Here is a 17,980-nt window from a genome sequence, read left to right as displayed (position 1 = left end):
TAAATAAAAACCATGACCTGTTTAAACAAAGATCAGAGCACCAGCTATATCTTTGTATTCTTGCATGTTTGTTGTTTGGCATCACAAACTAATACCAAAACAAGTGTCTCCAAAACAGGTTTTTACACAGGGCATGAGGGATTTGCTCTAGTCTACCAGGAAGAGTTGTTTATCTTTAAAATAGGCATTTTTCTTCATGTAAATATGTACAGGTATTCGCAGAAGTTACCGTGCTTTAAATTAGACTGACGGAGAACAGAGAGAGGAGAGAAAGAGGGAATAATGTACAAGCAAGAAATCTGAAATTCTTCTGTCACTGCCTGAGACAATGAAGAAAACCAGAAGAGCAAAGCTAAAACTGTTTAAATATACCATTAAAATTTCACAGTGAACAATTAATTTCAATCAATTCATGTATGTATCATACATGGAATAGCCATTACCTATAGATAAAATAAAAATTATAACCACCACCACCCCCCATTTGTATAGTACACTGCCAGAGAATTTACAGTGCCTGGCATCATGGAACAGTTTAATATGCACGAGTCCAACACAATTACCATTATATAATGACTACTTAACTTGTCTTCACAAAAGATACTCTTATTTCAGTAGTCAAACCTTGACCATACACATTTAAAACGTAGTCTTGTATTTTAAATATCTGTCTACTGATACTCTCCTGAGTAACTGAGAGTTCACTTGATCAGAAGCAAATCACAAAGTTTAATAATCTTGCCTAGCTATCAATTTATCCAGAATATACAAACTTCTTAAATCTAAGTTACTTACTAAATTTATTAAGCATTAACTCAAGTTGCAGTGGTTATCAATACCGGACATTATAAGCAAATCTCTTAATTACGATATTGTCAAGGTATAGATTGTGTAAGCAGAAATCTGTCACTATTGATCATTTGCCAAAGAGAACGGAATGTTCAAAAACCATCCCGTTTCTGCACGTTCCCCAGATTTATCTCCTACGTTGTCCACATCCCAGCATATGTATTAATAAATGTATTCCACGTTACCTTTCCGAAAGTGCCAAACACAAACCGCAGGTATAAAGCAAGCAATATATTAAAAGCAATGAAATCCCTACCTAACCCTCCCTGGTTTTGCCTTTTTTTTTTTCCTGCTTCGAACCAGGTAGTGGCACGACCCACTCATTCCACGCAGATCAGCACAGATCCTGAAAAACTTATGGCACAGGTCTCCTTCCAAGGCGAAAACTTTGGAGGTCACCGAGCCCTCGCCCACCACAACGGGGTGCTGTGCCACCTCGGGGGGCCCTCCGCGACAACTCCGCCAACAAACTAACTTCTGCCCGAGGGCGGCCGGGCTCCGTGGGGCGCCCCGGGGAGAGGAAGGGAGCGGGCAAGACGGCGGCCACCCCCCATCCCCGGGAGCAGGGTGCCAGCCCTTACCTCGGCGCACCCCCTTTCTCCGCTCCGGCACGGCAGCATAGAGGCAGGGCAAGGGTAGCTGCCGGCGTTTCTCCCTGCGCCTCCCTGCTCCTCGGAGAAGCCCTTCCCCCCCGTCGCTCTCCCCCTCTCCCGCCCAGCTTTGGGGCACACACACAGATCTATTTTTTAAGGAGCACGGAGGAGCAGCCGGGAAGCTGGGTTGGAAGAAGCAAAACCCTGACGCGATTGAGGGTGGGTAGGGGAAAAGGGGGGGAGGGTGCAGACCCTAGCACACGCAGCCCCAGCCCCACCGCCTGTCGCCCCCGGTGCTCCCGCAGCGGGGAGCGGGCCCCGGGCGCGATCCCCCCGCCCCGAGCCGGCGCTCAGACGCCACCCGGGGCGGCCGCTCGGATCCCTCCCCCGCCACACAGGGGCAGGGGGCGCCGGGTTGGGGTGCGGGGCGGGGGCTCCCCCAGAATACTCACCCTGCCCGCCGGGGCTGCTTGGAAGCCGCCGGATTTTGTGCGAGAGCTTTCGTCTCCTTCTCCGGGAGCCCAGCCTCCCCTCCCCCCCGCCTCCCCTCCCCCGCCTCTCCCACCTCCCCCACCTCCTTTGGGGGGCCAGGAATCCCCCAGTGTCGGCTCTCCCCTCCTCCCCGCACGGTCGGGGCTCCATGGTTCCCCGTCCGAGGCTGGGGCCGTGGCCGGGGCTGGGACTAGCAGGCGCTGCGGCGGAGGCTCGCCTCGGGTCGGGGGTAGCGGGCGGCGGCACGGGGCCGCCCCCGGCGGGTCGCGGGGGAGGATGCGCCCCGGGGAGCTCCGGGGCAGAGTTGTGGCAGCAGCCGCTCGGGGAGGCCCCTTCCCAGCCGTCCCCCGAGATCGTGGGGATGACGGCCGGGGGTATCGAGCTGCCCGCCGCCAGGCAGCCAGGCGGGAGGGCGGGCGGCCCGTTGGGGTCCGGGGCTGCCGCCCCCCGTCCGGAGCCCCCCTCACGGACTTTCCCTCTCGGGCCCCGGGGCCTTTGAGGCCGGGGGAGCCGCTGTGGGCCCTGCAGAGAAGAACGGGGTGCCGGGGGTGTGGGTTTGTGAGGTACTTGTGGGGTGCTGGAAGTTCGGATGCCATGGGGGCAGGCCGCGGCCCCGCCAGCGGCTAGCGTGCTCCTCAGAGGCACTGAGCATGCACGGCTCCTGCCAGCTCCCAAATCAGGCCATGATAGAATCATAAATACATAATGCTCCTCCGATGTGATGAGTAGGGAGCAGGAGAGTTAAATGTGTACATCGAGGAGAGGCAACTGACATGTAAAGGGCTTTGCTGTGCAGTTGTTGAGCGATTCTGAAATGAAATATTTGAAAACCCTTCCAAGAATAAATTTAATTCCCGCACGCTTGTTTCTGGATTGCCTACTAGGGAAGGAAGTGTGCTGGGTAGCTAGCAACAATTAGTAGAGTTACATCTGCTTTTAGTGCACATGTTGACTTTATCACTGATAAAACAGTCATTGAAAAAAATTCGTGTGGGAAAACATCCCACGTCAAGATTTTGGATTTGGACATTTGTTCTATGTAAGCATGAAAGAGGTGGCATTAGGAAAAAAATCTGGAGGAAATAAAGCAATGCACCTCAGACTAGCCCGGTAGTCAGTGTGTCCCTGAAGTGGAGGCCAAACTTGAACACAGGCCTCCATGTAGGGGGTGAATACTTCAGCTACCCACAGAGTAGGTACTATCTACTCACTGCAGGCCTGTAACTAGTAGATAGTAGGTACTATCTACTATCTACTCTCTGCACAGATGGAGATGAGGTCAAGCTGTATATCAGAAACCAAAAATTGGACCTGAAAACCCTCCCTCACAGTTTCCGTTACTGGCAAAACATGCATTTATCTTGAAAGTTTGCATTTTGACATGTCAGCATTTTTACAATATAAATGTGCTTGGAATTTTTTTGATCAGCCTAATGCTCAGGACCTATTAGAAGCTGGAGAACGTATTCACAATCAATTCACTTACTCACATGCATGAATACAAGCTTAGAAATGTAATTGCAGGCACCTGTTTTTGGAAATCTTGAGGCTGTGTAGTTTCCCCACAGGAAATATGAGTATTAAATTCCTTAAAAAAAATAAAATACTGGTATTTATTTTTGTCTTTAATATTAAAATTGTTGATGAAATATTCCAGATATGGTAAGGTTGGCTTGACGTAAATCCTTCCTTTTAATTATTGTTTAATAGTTGAGGCAGAAAAAAGAATATCTTGGTAACTTAAGTGTGGGGTTTTTCATTGTTACTGTTTGTTTTTATTTTTTAAATTTTTAGTTGTCTTGCCTAAGAGAAACTTTTTACTTTTTTTTGTTAAACATGTAAACATAAATTTGCAGCCGTATTACCAAATATGGCTATTCTGATTGCTCTTCAGCTAAAGGATGATGTATCCGTACACATTGTATTATTCTATTTTAGCTTTTAAATCTTTATTCAGAACATTAATTTCTTAAGCTCTATTGTTACAAAATAGTGAATTATACTTTACATTTTTAGTTGTTTACTTATGATTTGTCAAGTTCTGTTCGTATGAAAACTGACATTCAGTTAAAATTTACATGACATCATTTTAAATTGTTCGTTAGTTAAGACTACCTTAAATGTTCTTGATGCATTTTAAAAGCATGTTTGTCTTTTAAAATACTTTATGAAACAACTGAAATAATGACATGTAGAAAAGGAATTAAATTTGAAGCATGTAGTAGCCATCACCTTCATGGTCTTAGAGAAGACAGATCTTGTCCTCTCTTGCTTAGGTTTAGTTGTAGATTGACAGAGGAAAATAGGCAATTTTTTTCTAGTCTTACGTTGATTTTTCAGCTTTGAGTTAAACAGTTCTTAACTGAACTTCTTGCATGGCTTGAAACAAAGACACTTACTCTGCCTGTAGAAGACACTGCAGCTCTCAGAAATTGCTTTCCTGCATCATTTAAATCCTGTTCCATATGCTTAGCCAATGGCTTCAGTCAATTCACTGGCATCCCCATCAAAACTTCAGCAGCAAACACCTCTTTTGATTGACTATCTGAACTCACTTCAGTACATGACAGCATGATATAAATTACATCCAGTATCACATGTAATTGGAAGAGATGCAGATGTATATATAGGGGGAAGAAGGTTGATTTTTTTTTTAAATATTAAATTCTGGGGGGAAATATGATGGAATAATGTTGTCCATTTAGGACAGTACTTCTAATGGTATCTTGATCAAATTCAAGGGATAGAAATGCAAAGAACCCCTTTAAGGTTCTCTTTTCAACTTTAGGGTTCTACTCAACTATTTATAGTTGCCTTTCATTGTACAAAGAGAATGTTACTTTAAGGTGGGCAAATGAAGTTCAGGAGAACACTGGGGTAGGCAGAAATGGATAGTAAAGATAGCCCTGTATAACAGCACATCTCTTTATTTCTGCTAAATATTTGTATTTCATCTGGGGCTTTGGTCATTGTTAATTCTTTATGTGTAGTTTAATTTAAATCCATACTTCAAAACCACCCATTTTTCAGTGGGTGAACGGATCATACCTACTTCAGGATTTTTTTATGTTTCTCAAATAGTTTGATTTTTACAGATATGGGGCCAGCAGACTTCTGTCAGCACAGCATCACTGCAGAGGAGGAATGGTAGACCACTGCTGAGTGGCATTCTCTAGCTCTGAAATCTTCAGTCAATCATCTCTTGTGTTATCCGGTACCCTCTGTGCTTGACATGTCAGACTTCCTGCACGTGCGCTGCAAAGCTAGTCTACACATATGCGCTATGCCGATACCTCCTAGACTAGTCTGATTTAGGATTCCACAATGTTCCTCTGATGGATCAGGTTTAATGCATATGTGCAAGTACAGCTGATCTACACATTCAGTGTGGTCCTAGCCTGGACTCTTGACTATTCTGCATGCAAGTCAGTGTACATGCACCCTGGTGCTTTGCTCTATGGCCATAAAACCTGGACAAATAAAGAAGACCATCAAGTTGTGCCTGCACATGATTACCACGTAGAGGAAATGACATGTGTAAGAAGCCTTATCTATAAAGTAGCCTTATTTCTTCATTCTCCACCAATGGAGAGATCTGTTACTTGGGCAGTAGAACTTCGTTGTTAACGTACACACACAAAAAAGTTTGTTTTTGTGTCCCCCTGTTTCTCTTTCCCAGAGAAATTTAAAACTGGGTCTGATGCATGACTAATATTCTATTGTAATTTCTTTAGTGGAGGGAGGTCATTAATATGCATTATGTTTTTCATCTAATAAATACATAGCTATTTCATAATATTAAATGTATTAGTCAAATCATTCTTATTCATATGTAGTTTTCCAGTAAACCTCAGTGATCTTTCAATTGTGGCGAGGTATTCCATCCCACTCCTCCTAAAATACAGAACTGCAGTATTCTGCCTATGGGGAAAAAGCCTAAAGCCACATGGTGGTGTATCTGTTCAACACTGTGAAAGACAATTTCCCTATTCACAGTCTTGCACAGTCAACATGACCTGCTGGTAAATTTTAAGTTGCTTGACACCATGATTAAAACCCTCTTTTTTTTTTTCTTTTTTTTTTTCTTGCATTATGTTGTTTGACGAAATGGGGGAGACAAAAGACTCGAATGTTTGCATACCTATGAAACAATTGCACATTGATCAATTCTACAGGCTTTTCATATCCTTAAAAATATAGCAATACTATAGATACCGTAGGACCTTTTAATTTCTCCATTACAAGTGAAATGAAAGGCTGAAGTCCAGAATCCTAAATGCAGAGTACTTTTCAAATGAAGGGGACTGGGCAGAAGGCTGTGAGAAGGTGAAGTGAGAGAGATGCATAAAAGAAACTTCATTTCAAAAAGATAGCCTTTTTAACCAAAGAGATTTAGCTGCACTCAGCCAGAAATATTTTCTGGATTGTCATTCCCACTTTGCAATGAACAAGTATCAGTATGATTTCTTGATGTGTTTAATTATGTGAAGTATGAAATCAAGTAGGTACATCCAACAGCCACAGAAAAATGACAAGACATAATTTCAGACAAGCCAGCATTGTTTTATCCCAAAGGTGCCAAAAATGGCTTCAGAATTATATTCAGCTTTTAATTAAGACAAATGAGAGATGTCACAAATCATCCATTGTATGGGTCACATCAAAAGCACGTTAAGTACTGTAAAATTTCTCTTCTTTCTTGATGTAGTTCCCAGTTGCATTTTCCTGGAGCCTTCTTTGAAGTTTAATACTGTGCTGGATGCTGGAGTGCTACAAATAACTTTAAAGCCTGAACAGAAGTTGCCTATATTATTAATAGTAAAATGAAATGTCTGCATTCTCCTATATTAAAAAGAGAAAATTAAGCAAAGTGAATAAAAACGAAAACAAAGAGCATAATATTTTGAAAGATTAGGAGTTATATATTTGGAATAGCTCTAAAGATTACTTTCTTTTCCATGTTGTAAATCCAAAAATGTAACTGAGATGCCATCTCTAGTGATGAAAGGTATTTTGTTGGGTTTTTTTGCAAGTGATATGTACTCTTCAGCTCAGGGGAAAAAGTCCATTTCCAAATTACTTTTAACAACAATCCAGTGGTCATATTTGTGCTTCTATTTTAGGAACATAGATCCCTTTTATAGACACTAAGCACGGTTTACTAGTGGAATTTTTCATTTATTATAATTGTTTCATGTAGTGTCTTTCATGTAAACATTATAAAAGGAATTTACTGTTGGATGTAGAAGCTGGGGTTTGGGTTTTTTTGCCCTTTGTTCTTGTTTTGTATGTTATTTCTTTGGAGAACTCTTTTTTCCCCCCTTTCAGGAAATTTCACATAATCTTTTCCATTCGTCATCAGCCAGGTTGCTGATTACCAGAGTAACTGCCAAGCTTTCAACTCCTTGTCATCAATGGGCTGTGAATGACAGACAGCATTAATGTTGGCAAGCTCCCACTCTCCTTTTCGCCTTTCCCAAATGTAATTAAACTGCACTAATACAGCAAAAGAAGAGCTGCAGCTTTATTTTACTCACCCTAATAACATAACAATTAAATCACAGAAGCACACAATGGAGTCAAATAAACCCATCATGGCACAGAAATTCAGAGGTAAGGGAAGTGTGCATCTACCCCTTAGAGAAAAAAACATGAGAAAAGAGTCCTCCTTTCTGTTCCTAACAGTACAATGACTGCACTGTTTGACCTTCAACAAGACGGTATGTCCAACATCTGAGTAGCTAGCCACTCTCTGTTGCAGCCTGGTGAAAGGCATCAAGTGTTTCCTCTTCTGTTGCACCTTCAATTTAAGCATAAATGGAATAATTAGCCTCTCCTTGAAATGATCTGCTATTTCTCTGGTAGGGGACAGCTGGATAAAGGACAGAAAAGATGTAATATACAGTTTGAATGACACACAACTTACCCACCAGAACAACAAGGCATTATCCTGATCACGGAGGAAGTCCTGAGCTTTTGGTTTAAAGACTGGGGGTGTCAGAGGATAACCGGGAGTGAGGAAGGAGAAAAGAGAGTCCTCACTTCACCTGCAGAGGATGACAGAGGCTTGTAGAATGCACACTTATCACTGAACATTTCTGGGATAGATAACTTACCAGCAAATTAATTTTTGTATGTTTCTCAGGACTGAGGTGAGTGAAATGAAGTTACAGGCCTGCAGGAATGCAATGGAATTTGCCCATAAAGCTGTCCCCCCTTGCTCTAGGATGGGAAGCAGGCGCTCATAAGGAGGCTGAGAACTGACTGCCATGAGCACTGTAAACACAGCTTTGTGGCCAGCATACATGCTGGAAAAGGGATGGTATTCTAATTTTTCGAGCTATCAAAAATAGTACAGTTGGCTTGTAAGACCAAGTTTACAGTAATGCAAATAAATAGTTTGAAAAAATGCAGACAAAAAAATATATATATATATTGTTACACAGCTAGCCAGAAAACAGGGACACCATCCTTAGGGAAAGCATGGAAGAGCCAGAACCCACTGCCAACATATACTTGAGAAATAAGAATGGGAGCTTGGTTACTGACCAAAGTAGACATAGCTTCAAAAATGACAATTAATAGGCCAGCTTGGCTGTGCAGACTCTAAATGAGTGTTTCCTTGTGCAGTTTTGGTGACTAAATTTTAGTCAACTGGTAGTTGACAGGTGGTACCCTGTAAATCCAGCCTGTGCCAAATTCATTCAAGATCTTTTAGTGTGGAGCAAGTAATTTACCAGTGTGAACAAACTGTTCTGTAACAATCGCCATTTGCCGAGGCGATCGGCTCCGGGGCAGACGCGTTCTGCAGCGGAGCGGGGGATCGGGCCAGACAGGGCTAATTTTTCCGGCATCGAGCCTACTTGAGGGAGCCGCCAGGACCCGGCAGCCCTCGTGAGGGAGGCTGACGAGACGAAGGCGGAGCCAGCAGCGTCCCCTCCCCAGGCGTTCAAAAGCTGCCCCTAGGGAGCGCGGCGACCAGGGCGTGGCGCGTCAGAAGGGAGTGGCGCGGCAGTTCGCGCAGGCAGGGCGCGCAGGAAGGGCAGAGCGCTCCCCCTACACACAAACAACACCTCCTCAAACACAGCCGTAACTAGGTGATAATGGTCTCCACCAGGCACGGCGCGCTCTCCAGGAAGTCGGTACACACCCAGACCGACTACCCGTTAAAAAATGCTGCAGTTCAGGTCACCGGATGCAGGGAGTGTCTGAGCCTGTTGCTGCCATCGGCGGGAGGCAGAGAAACTGTGTGCGTTAGGTGCGAGCAGGTGGATGACCTGGTCCGCGTGGTGGCGGAGCTCGAGGAGGTGGAGAGGTTGAGGGCCATCAGGGAGTGTGAGCGAGAGATAGACTTGTGGAGTAACTCCCTGCAGGGCCTCAAGGGGAGGTACCGAGGTGAGACTCCTCAAATGGGGGTGGACCCCCTGCCCTGTAGCCGTCGGGCAGAGGGAGGGGATCTGGGAGTTCAGGAGGAATGGAAACAGGTCCCTGCTCGACATCGCAGGCGATGCCCTCCCCTTCCGGCCCCGCCTTCCCAGGTGCCCTTACACAACAGGTTTGAGGCCCTGGAGCTCGACAGACCAGTAGCTGAGGAAGAGGTGGCAAGTGTTCCCAGGAGGATGCCTAGGGCGAGGAGGTCGACTCCACGCCTCAGGACTGCCTCCACCAAGAAAGACAGGAGGGTTATTGTTGTTGGAGACTCTATTCTTAGGGGAACAGAGGGCCCTATTTGTCGGCCTGACCCTACCCGTAGGGAAGTCTGCTGCCTCCCTAGGGCCAGGGTCAGGGACGTTGCCAGGAAGCTTCCCAACCTGGTACGCCCCTCTGACTATTACCCTCTTCTGATAGTCCAGGCGGACAGTGACAACATCGAAGAGAGAAGCCTGAAGGCTATCAAAAGAGACTTTAGGGGACTGGGTCGGTTAGTGGATGGAGCAGGAGTGCAGGTGGTGTTTTCATCCATCCCTACGGTGGCAGGGAGGGGTTCAGAGAGGACACGGAAAGCCCACCTGTTAAACATGTGGCTCCGGGGCTGGTGCCAATGCAGAAATCTTGTTTTTTTTGATCATGGGGCACTTTACTCAGCACCTGGCCTGATGGCCGCAGACGGGTCCCTATCTTTTAGGGGAAAAAGGATCCTGGGCCAGGAGCTGGCAGGGCTCATTGAGAGGGCTTTAAACTAGGTAGGAAGGGGGATGGGGCTGAAGCTAGGATTGTTGGGGCTGTGCCAGGGGGAACGATGGCAAGGCCGGAGGATAAGGCAATGGCCCAGCTGAAGTGCATCTACACCAATGCACGCAGCATGGGTAACAAACAGGAGGAGCCGGAAGCCATCGTGCAGCAGTCAGGCTACGACTTGGTTGCCATCACGGAGACGTGGTGGGACCAGTCTCATGACTGGAGTGCTGCAATGCCTGGCTATAAGCTCTTCAGAAGGGACAGGCAGCACAGAAGGGGTGGTGGTGTGGCTCTCTATGTTAGAGAGTCTTTCGAGGTTGTAGAACTCGAGGCTGGGAATGACAAGGTCGAGTCCCTTTGGGTTAGGATCGGCAGGGACAACAAGGCTAGTGTCCTGGTCGGGGTCTGCTATAGACCGCCGAACCAGGATGAGGAGACGGATGAGGAGTTCTACAGGCAGCTGACAGAAGTTGCGAAATCGTCAGCTTTTGTACTCGTGGGGGACTTCAACTTCCCTGACATATCCTGGAAGCACAACACAGCCCTGAGAAAGCAGTCTAGGAGGTTTCTGGAGATCGTGGAAGGTAGATAGCTTCCTGACGCAGCTGGTTAGTGAACCTACCAGGGGTGGTGCCCCGCTAGACCTTCTCTTCACAAACAGAGAAGGACTGGTGGAGGATGTGATTGTCGGGAGCTGTCTTGGGCAGAGTGACCACGAAATGGTGGAGTTCACTATTCTTGGCGAGGCCAGGAAGGGGACCAGTAAAACCGCTGTATTGGACTTTCGGAGGGCTGACTTTGAGCTGCTCAGGACACTAGTTGGTGGAGTCCCTTGGGAGGCAGTTCTGAAGGGCAGAGGGGTCCAGGAAGGCTGGGCGCTCTTCAAGAGGGAAATCTTAATGGCGCAGGAACGGTCTGTTCCCACGTGCCCAAAGACGAGCTGGCGGGGAAGAAGACCAGCCTGGCTCAACAGAGAATTGTGGCTTGATCTTAGGAGAAAAAAGAGGGTTTATAATCTTTGGAAAAGTGGGCAGGCCACTAGGGAGGACTATAAGGATGTAGCGAGGCTGTGCAGGGACAAAATTAGGAAGGCCAAAGCTCATCTGGAGATCAATCTGGCTACTGCCGTTAAAGATAACAAAAAACGTTTCTATAAATACATCAACACAAAAAGGAGGACTAAGGAGAATCTCCATCCTTTACTGGATGCGGGGGGAAACTTAGTTACAAGAGATGAGGAAAAGGTGGAGGTGCTCAGTGCCTTCTTTGCCTCAGTCTTTAGCGGCAATACCGGTTGTTCTCTGGATACCCAGTACCCTGAGCTGGTGGAAGGGGATGGGGAGCAGGATGCGGCCCTCACTATCCACGAAGAACTGGTTGGTGACCTGCTACGGCACTTGGATGTGCACAAGTCGATGGGGCCGGATGGGATCCACCCAAGGGTACTGAGAGAACTGGCAGAGGAGCTGGCCAAGCCACTGTCGATCATTTATCAGCAGTCCTGGCGATCGGGGGAGGTCCCAGTTGACTGGTGGCTAGCAAATGTGACGCCCATCTACAAGAAGGGCTGGAGGGCAGACCCGGGAAACTACAGGCCTGTCAGTTTGACCTCAGTGCCAGGGAAGCTCATGGAGCAGATCCTCCTGAGAGTCATCACGCAGCACTTGCAGGGCAAGCAGGCGATCAGGCCCAGTCAGCATGAGTTTATGAAAGGCAGATCCTGCTTGACGAACCTGATCTCCTTCTATGACAAAGTGACGCGCTGGGTGGACGAGGGAAAGGCTGTGGATGTGGTCTACCTTGACTTCAGCAAGGCTTTTGACACCGTCTCCCACAGCATTCTCCTCAAGAAACTGGCTGCTCTTGGCTTGGACTGGCGCATGCTTCGTTGGGTTAGAAACTGGCTGGATAGCCGGGCGCAAAGAGTCGTGGTGAATGGAGCCAAGTCCAGTTGGAGGCCAGTCACTAGTGGCGTCCCCCAGGGCTCGGTGCTGGGGCCGGTCCTCTTTAATATCTTCATCGATGATCTGGACGAGGGCATTGAGTGCACCCTCAGTAAGTTTGCAGATGACACCAAACTATATGCGTGTGTCGATCTGCTTGAGGGTAGGAAAGCTCTGCAGGAGGATCTGGATAGGCTGCACCGATGGGCTGAGGTCAACTGCATGAAGTTCAACAAGGCCAAGTGCCCGGTCCTGCACCTGGGGCGCAATAACCCCAAGCAGAGCTATAGGCTGGGAGAGGAATGGTTGGAAAGCTGCCAGGCAGAGAAGGACCTGGGAGTGATGGTGGATAGTCGGCTGAATATGAGCCAGCAGTGTGCTCAGGTGGCCAAGAAGGCCAACGGCATCCTGGCTTGTATCAGGAACAGTGTGACCAGCAGGGCTAGGGAGGTGATTGTCTCCCTGTACTCAACTCTGGTGAGGCCGCACCTCGAGTACTGTGTTCAGTTTTGGGCCCCTCGCTACAAGAAGGACATCGAGGTGCTTGAGCGAGTGCAGAGAAGGGCGACAAAGCTGGTGAGGGGCCTGGAGAACAAGTCCTACGAGGAGCGGCTGAGGGAGCTGGGCTTGTTCAGCCTGAAGAAGAGGAGGCTCAGGGGCGACCTTATCGCTCTCTATAGGTACCTCAAGGGAGGCTGTAGCGAGGTGGGGGTTGGTTTGTTCTCCCACATGCCTGGTGACAGGACGAGGGGGAATGGGCTAAAATTGAGCCAGGGGAGTTTTAGGTTAGATGTTAGGAAGAACTTCTTCACTGAAAGGGTTGTGAGGCATTGGAACGGGCTGCTCAGGGAAGTGGTGGAGTCACCATCCCTGGAAGTCTTCAAAAGACGTTTAGATGTAGAGCTTAGGGATATGGTTTAGTGGGGATTGTTAGCGTTAGGTCAGAGGTTGGACTCGATGATCTTGAGGTCTCTTCCAACCTAGAAATTCTGTGATTCTGTGATTCTGTAATAAACGTAGTTTAATATTATGGTAGTCTTCCAGAGGAAGAAACCTTTGGTTGAAACTTTTAGATAAAGTTTGCAGGAGGATCTGATATGTTAGGTTTTCAGTAGTTCTGAAGCAGGAGAAAATTTTTATGTTTGATAATGTAGCTAATGTGTAGTGAACAGTAAAAAGGAAAAAAAGTGACACAATATGTAAAAATGTAAAACCACTGGTGTAAATGAATAGTGTACAGGAGGAACACTAAAGGGATGAAGTTGAAGGTTTGTTTCTGTTAGATTTGTTTTGATATAGTGATTCATGGAAGAACTCTACAACTCAAAGCAAATCAGTTATAAAGTAGGTAAGTGGTTTGTTTTGGCGCCAGGTGCATGCAGGATAGCTCCCAAAGGCATGAGCGCCCTAATGTGGCAACGTGCTTTGGTTATATGCAGTAAAGTGTTACATATGCATGAAGTTTCCCAATATGCCGATACATATGCATAACTTATCCCCGCTTTGTATTGAAATTAGCTCCAAGAAGTCATTTCCATAAACTCCTTCTGTCTGCACTTGCGCAGGTGGTGGTCGTTGGAGGGGGGGGGAAGTTGTGGGAAGAAGGTTGATAACTCTACATCACCCCTAGTTGACCCCCTGCCTTTGTACAGACCTAGCTGCTCCTTGGCTCTTGTCCAAACCACAAGGTTGGTCTCAGCTGGTTTTTGAGACAGGTTCCCCATTTGTGTCAGGAAGCATCCTCTGTGAGGGGCCCCGAGACTCATTGTTTCGGTTAATTTGCACAGTAGTAAGCAAAGACACTTAGCAATATCTATTTTAATGTGATTAAGCAAGCCCCCATTCTTCCATTCCTGGCTTTAATAAGAACAATTGTTTTATTTAGAAATCATTAATGCGATTAGGCAAGCCCCCATTTTTCTGTCCCTGGCTTCAATAGTACCTGGTTTGATATTGCCCCAAAGACCTTTTGGATAAACATCATTACTTTCTCTTTGATTCAGGAAGGACGGAGGCTGCAGTATTCCGAGGCTATCAAAGGGAGAACCAGCACCTCAAACATCCACCTCATATGTTTATAACATCAAGCAAAGAAAGAAGAAGCCACAAAGGACATCGAAAAACAGAAGAGCATAAATAAGTCTTCAACTGTTCTTGTGCATCAACAATAATTCTTGTAAGAGAAAAAAATGAAGGCAGATTTGGTTCTTGTGTAGAAACTACCTTGAACACTTTAAAAGGCTTCCTCTGAGTCACTATGAGTAGTGATGATTCCCCAGACCCTGTAACAGTTTTATCTGATTTTTCAGACTGAATATTAAGCAAAGATTGGCAATAGAAAATGGCCCAGAAGATGAGAAAAATGCTATTATCGAAGACAAAGTGTGTGGCACTTCAACATGATGGCCTTTGATTTTCATAGTGGGCAGTTACGCAAGAGAGACCATCAGAGAAGGCTTTGGTCCAGAACTCCTACCGGCCTGTTCTCTACACCTAGTTAATATACTGGTCTTATGCTAATATCTTTGAACAAAATTAGATACGTTTACAAATACAGGCTGGGATCAACCTAAGGCTGCTGGTTTGAAACTGTACCCAAAGCCATAGGAATTGGTTTAAAACAATGAGTTTAGCTCTGGTACACAGAACTGTGAGGAGGGAAATTCCACTCTTAAGATCTTTCAACACCAGCCAGCTCCCCAGAGACTCCCAGATGTGCAGTTTTGTGGGACTTTAATCCTACTCGAGGAAGTTTATTTGTGCATTTCACAATATTACATGTCATTTGCATAAAAATGTTAGGAAAAGAATGTTATTTCAGTGGTCAGTGTGTGATTTAGTAAACAAAGATGAAAAGGTTCTTCTGACTTTTTATGTGTTAAACTGCCTGGGCTTCAAACCCCATTTTCAATTAGACAAAAATGCTAGTGTTTATGGACTAGGTATTGATACAGGAATGCAAATGACTTCACAGGATGACAGTTTATTATAAGTCAATGGCTGAACTCTCCTAGGAAAAATTACTAGATGCTCTGCCAGTGATTAAAACTATGGAACATTTTCACAACTGTTTGTGTAGAAAGAAGCTTGTGATTGGAACAGACTGGGCAATCCCAGAAGTGGCTCTTTGGATTTGAAACCAGAGGTCACTGCACTGGTGGCACTGGGATCCCCACTGGCTTATGGCTCACCTCCCTTTGGAGAACAGCCCTGCTCTGCTTCTCCCTGGCAGACATGAAGTGGAACAGACTGTAGCAGAGAAAATGATTTAGATTTGGAATTTGGGGGTGAGATATACATGGGTCAGGGAAGAAATTATGAATCATATGGGTTTCTGTAGACTTGTAGAACTACAGGAAATCTATTAAGTAACTACCATTTCAGTGAACAAACTTATAAGATAGCAGAGAAAATCAGAGTTAATGCTGGATTTCTTACCCCTTACAGGCACAAATTAACATTTTTTATTCCTTCTAAACTAGTAAGAAGTGCAGGCTCCTTAACCCTGGGGGTTAGAGATTTCTGCAAGTCTTCTGCCTGGTGTTCCTGTAGACTAACAGTTCTTTTGGTCACTTAGAAGCTTTGAGTTGCAAAATGGGAAACCAAAGTGTCACATGCTTCCTGGGTTATATCTGAAGACAGCCCTAGATAACTGGGACTAAGTAATAGTAATGCTCCTACTATGTGAGCCAGGAGTAGTACTTCCCCAGACTGGGGGTTGTGCTGGGACAAGGCCTGGATTACACCAGCTCTTCTACATAACCATTTTCATTCAGAGATTCAAAGGAAGCTTAGGCACATGAACTAGGATGGAATCCCCCAACTGGAGAGATGGGGACTGCCAGGTGGGCCATAGATCAGACTTTTTCAGTAGCAACAGTACTGCCGAAACAGAGATCATTTGTTAGATACCTCTCAAGTGCTGTTCAGTTTCACTGGATCTAAGGTAGTTCCTGAGTTTCTGGCAAAATTGTAGACTATTGTGTCCTCCCTACAGAGTAAATCACAGATGGAACTACTTGGAACTGGGAGTTTCAGTCTCTATTGATGCTTTGTGAAGTCAATGCTTGTTTTAGCTGTGGTAATCACTGAGCAGCTGAATGGTTTGGGGAACCAAACCATTTGGGGTTCAGAAGAATTCCTGAAAATATCTCTCTTAAATTTGATTTGGACTGAAAACAAATCCTAAAAGTCCATTTAAACTTCTACTGAACCACAAATCCTGCATTTGGACCAGATCTATTGGAAAACTTAAACTGAATAAACCTTGGGTAGGTCTGTATGTAAAATTGATGTGAATACAAACAATGTAATTGAAGGTAATTTGGGGGTCAGTCTGTTGTGCCCAACTGAGGGTATTTCCAGGGTTAAGATTATCTCCTTCCCTTCCTACCAACAGAAAATGGAGAGAATACTTGTCAGCCTCAAAATTGCAAAAGCTGCTTGTATCCAGTAGGATACAATGCATGGGGTGTGTCAGCTAGCAACTTCTACCCACACAACAAATGCTGTTCAGGGGCCCATTGTAAGAGATGCCTCCAAGGAGCCTGAAAAAAACTGCATAAGCTCCCAAAAGAGATGCAATGAGGTGTAATTGGTTTGGAGTAGCACATGGGAACATCGGAATAGAAAGACAGGATAGTCTCTTAATTATATAATTTATCTTTCTTCTATGAAGACTCTCTTATTTCCTTTTGGAGGTAGCTTGAAGGTGTCATGCTATCCTAAACTGCAGTGATGAGTAAATAAGTTAGTGAGATGTGGTTATGTACCGCCTTGATTATTATCCTAATTACTGTCTCTTACTTCGGTAAGTTGTAAGAAGCTGTAAAGCTTCCTCGTGAAATTGCAACAGGTGATGGAACTTCAAAATTCAATGTCCAGAGCCAAAGATATAAAAAGCTGCTCAGGAATTCACAATCTGCAGCCACAGTCTTCAGTGGGAATCTCTTTTAAAGGAGTGCTGTATGTGTGTGTGAAAAATATAGAAGAGAAAGCTTAAGTGTAAAATGAACAAGCACTGGGACTCTGGTTCTTACAAAAAGCTAAAGGAGCATTTTTCAGCTGAATACTGTGCCATACGACTGAGTTGTGAACTGGGACAGTCTCTTCCTATTTGAGTCCTTTTTTGTTCAAGCAAATTGGATGACATCAGGAAAACAGCTGACTCCACCAAACAGTTTCTGCTCCTAACTGGAACAATCTGCAATGCCCAGAGTGGTGACTCAGCAGGTAAGAGGGGTCATAACATGTGTTAATTGCCAGAATAGTTATGATGTCTTAGAAAATAATTTTTATCCTCTGTTCATCACATGGATCCAGTCTTGTCATTTGTGAACCAAAATCGGGGCAGGATTACTGGCACAATGAGAAGTGGATCCATACCATAAATGTAAGGGACTGGGACAAACAGAGGCAAGTCCACAGTAGGAACAGTATTGTTCAGTGCCAAAAAAAAGTGTGAAAGATGATACTATTATCTTAGAAAAAAGAAATCTTATGCCAGTGATGTTAGAACCTCAGAAATAATGTGTCAAAGACGTTGGAACATTTAGAATACAATCTCTTACTGTTCCAATGTCATCAACATGTTGTTCTCACCATTTTCTATGACAAGTGAATTTACTGCGTCAATTTGTCTTCAACATGTTAAATGTACTATGTGTAGGCAGGTAAGCTAACCTTATTTATATAGTATAACAAGGGAGAATGCTAACTACACTCACTTTTGCACTTTTGAAAACTGTTTTCTAAGAGAAAATACTACACATCCATTTTCAGAGCTGCGCTTTTCTCACACCTGACCTAGTGTTTCTCAAGAGAATTGCTTCAACAAAGAGGGGGATAATTCTACCTATGGTGTTGAAGTGAAAACTTTGGTTGGCTCATTATTCTGCTTAAACTGCTCTCGCACCAGATATTCCT

General features: G+C 45.2%; 2 protein-coding genes and 1 long non-coding RNA gene across 18 annotated transcripts in view; 1 reads left to right on the top strand and 2 right to left on the bottom strand.

Annotated features, from left to right (window-relative positions):
• MPPED1 (metallophosphoesterase domain containing 1) overlaps positions 1–2,579 on the bottom strand; it is a 66,669-nt gene extending 64,090 nt beyond the window's left edge. For 2 of the 11 annotated variants that reach the window (XM_084505813.1, XM_084505811.1), the window contains exon 1: positions 2,017–2,577. The gene's annotated coding sequence lies outside the window, so the exon portion shown is untranslated. Of the gene's footprint in view, positions 1–1,430; positions 1,535–1,894; positions 1,985–2,016 lie in introns of those variants that run through there. The other 9 variants (XM_084505807.1, XM_084505810.1, XM_084505808.1 and 6 more) reach the window with 8 other exon arrangements.
• The window catches only part of SCUBE1 (signal peptide, CUB domain and EGF like domain containing 1), a 277,291-nt gene continuing 260,778 nt past the window's right edge, over positions 1,468–17,980 (top strand). For all 6 annotated transcript variants that reach the window (XM_084505749.1, XM_084505757.1, XM_084505748.1 and 3 more), the window contains exons 1-2: positions 1,468–1,661; positions 14,059–17,287. The gene's annotated coding sequence lies outside the window, so the exon portion shown is untranslated. The remainder of the gene's footprint in view (positions 1,662–14,058; positions 17,288–17,980) is intronic.
• LOC311429691 lies at positions 7,435–8,617 on the bottom strand. Its single transcript, XR_014688345.1, has 2 exons — positions 7,861–8,617; positions 7,435–7,734 (listed from the first exon to the last, which is right to left on the bottom strand). It is a non-coding gene; the product is annotated as an uncharacterized lncRNA (long non-coding RNA).

Source organism: Aythya ferina, assembly GCF_964211825.1.
Source record: "Aythya ferina genome assembly, chromosome: 1".
NCBI classification, from domain to species: domain Eukaryota; kingdom Metazoa; phylum Chordata; class Aves; order Anseriformes; family Anatidae; genus Aythya; species Aythya ferina.
The sequence above is the reverse complement of the archived record's forward strand: the minus strand, read 5'-3'. Positions and strand labels throughout refer to the sequence as shown.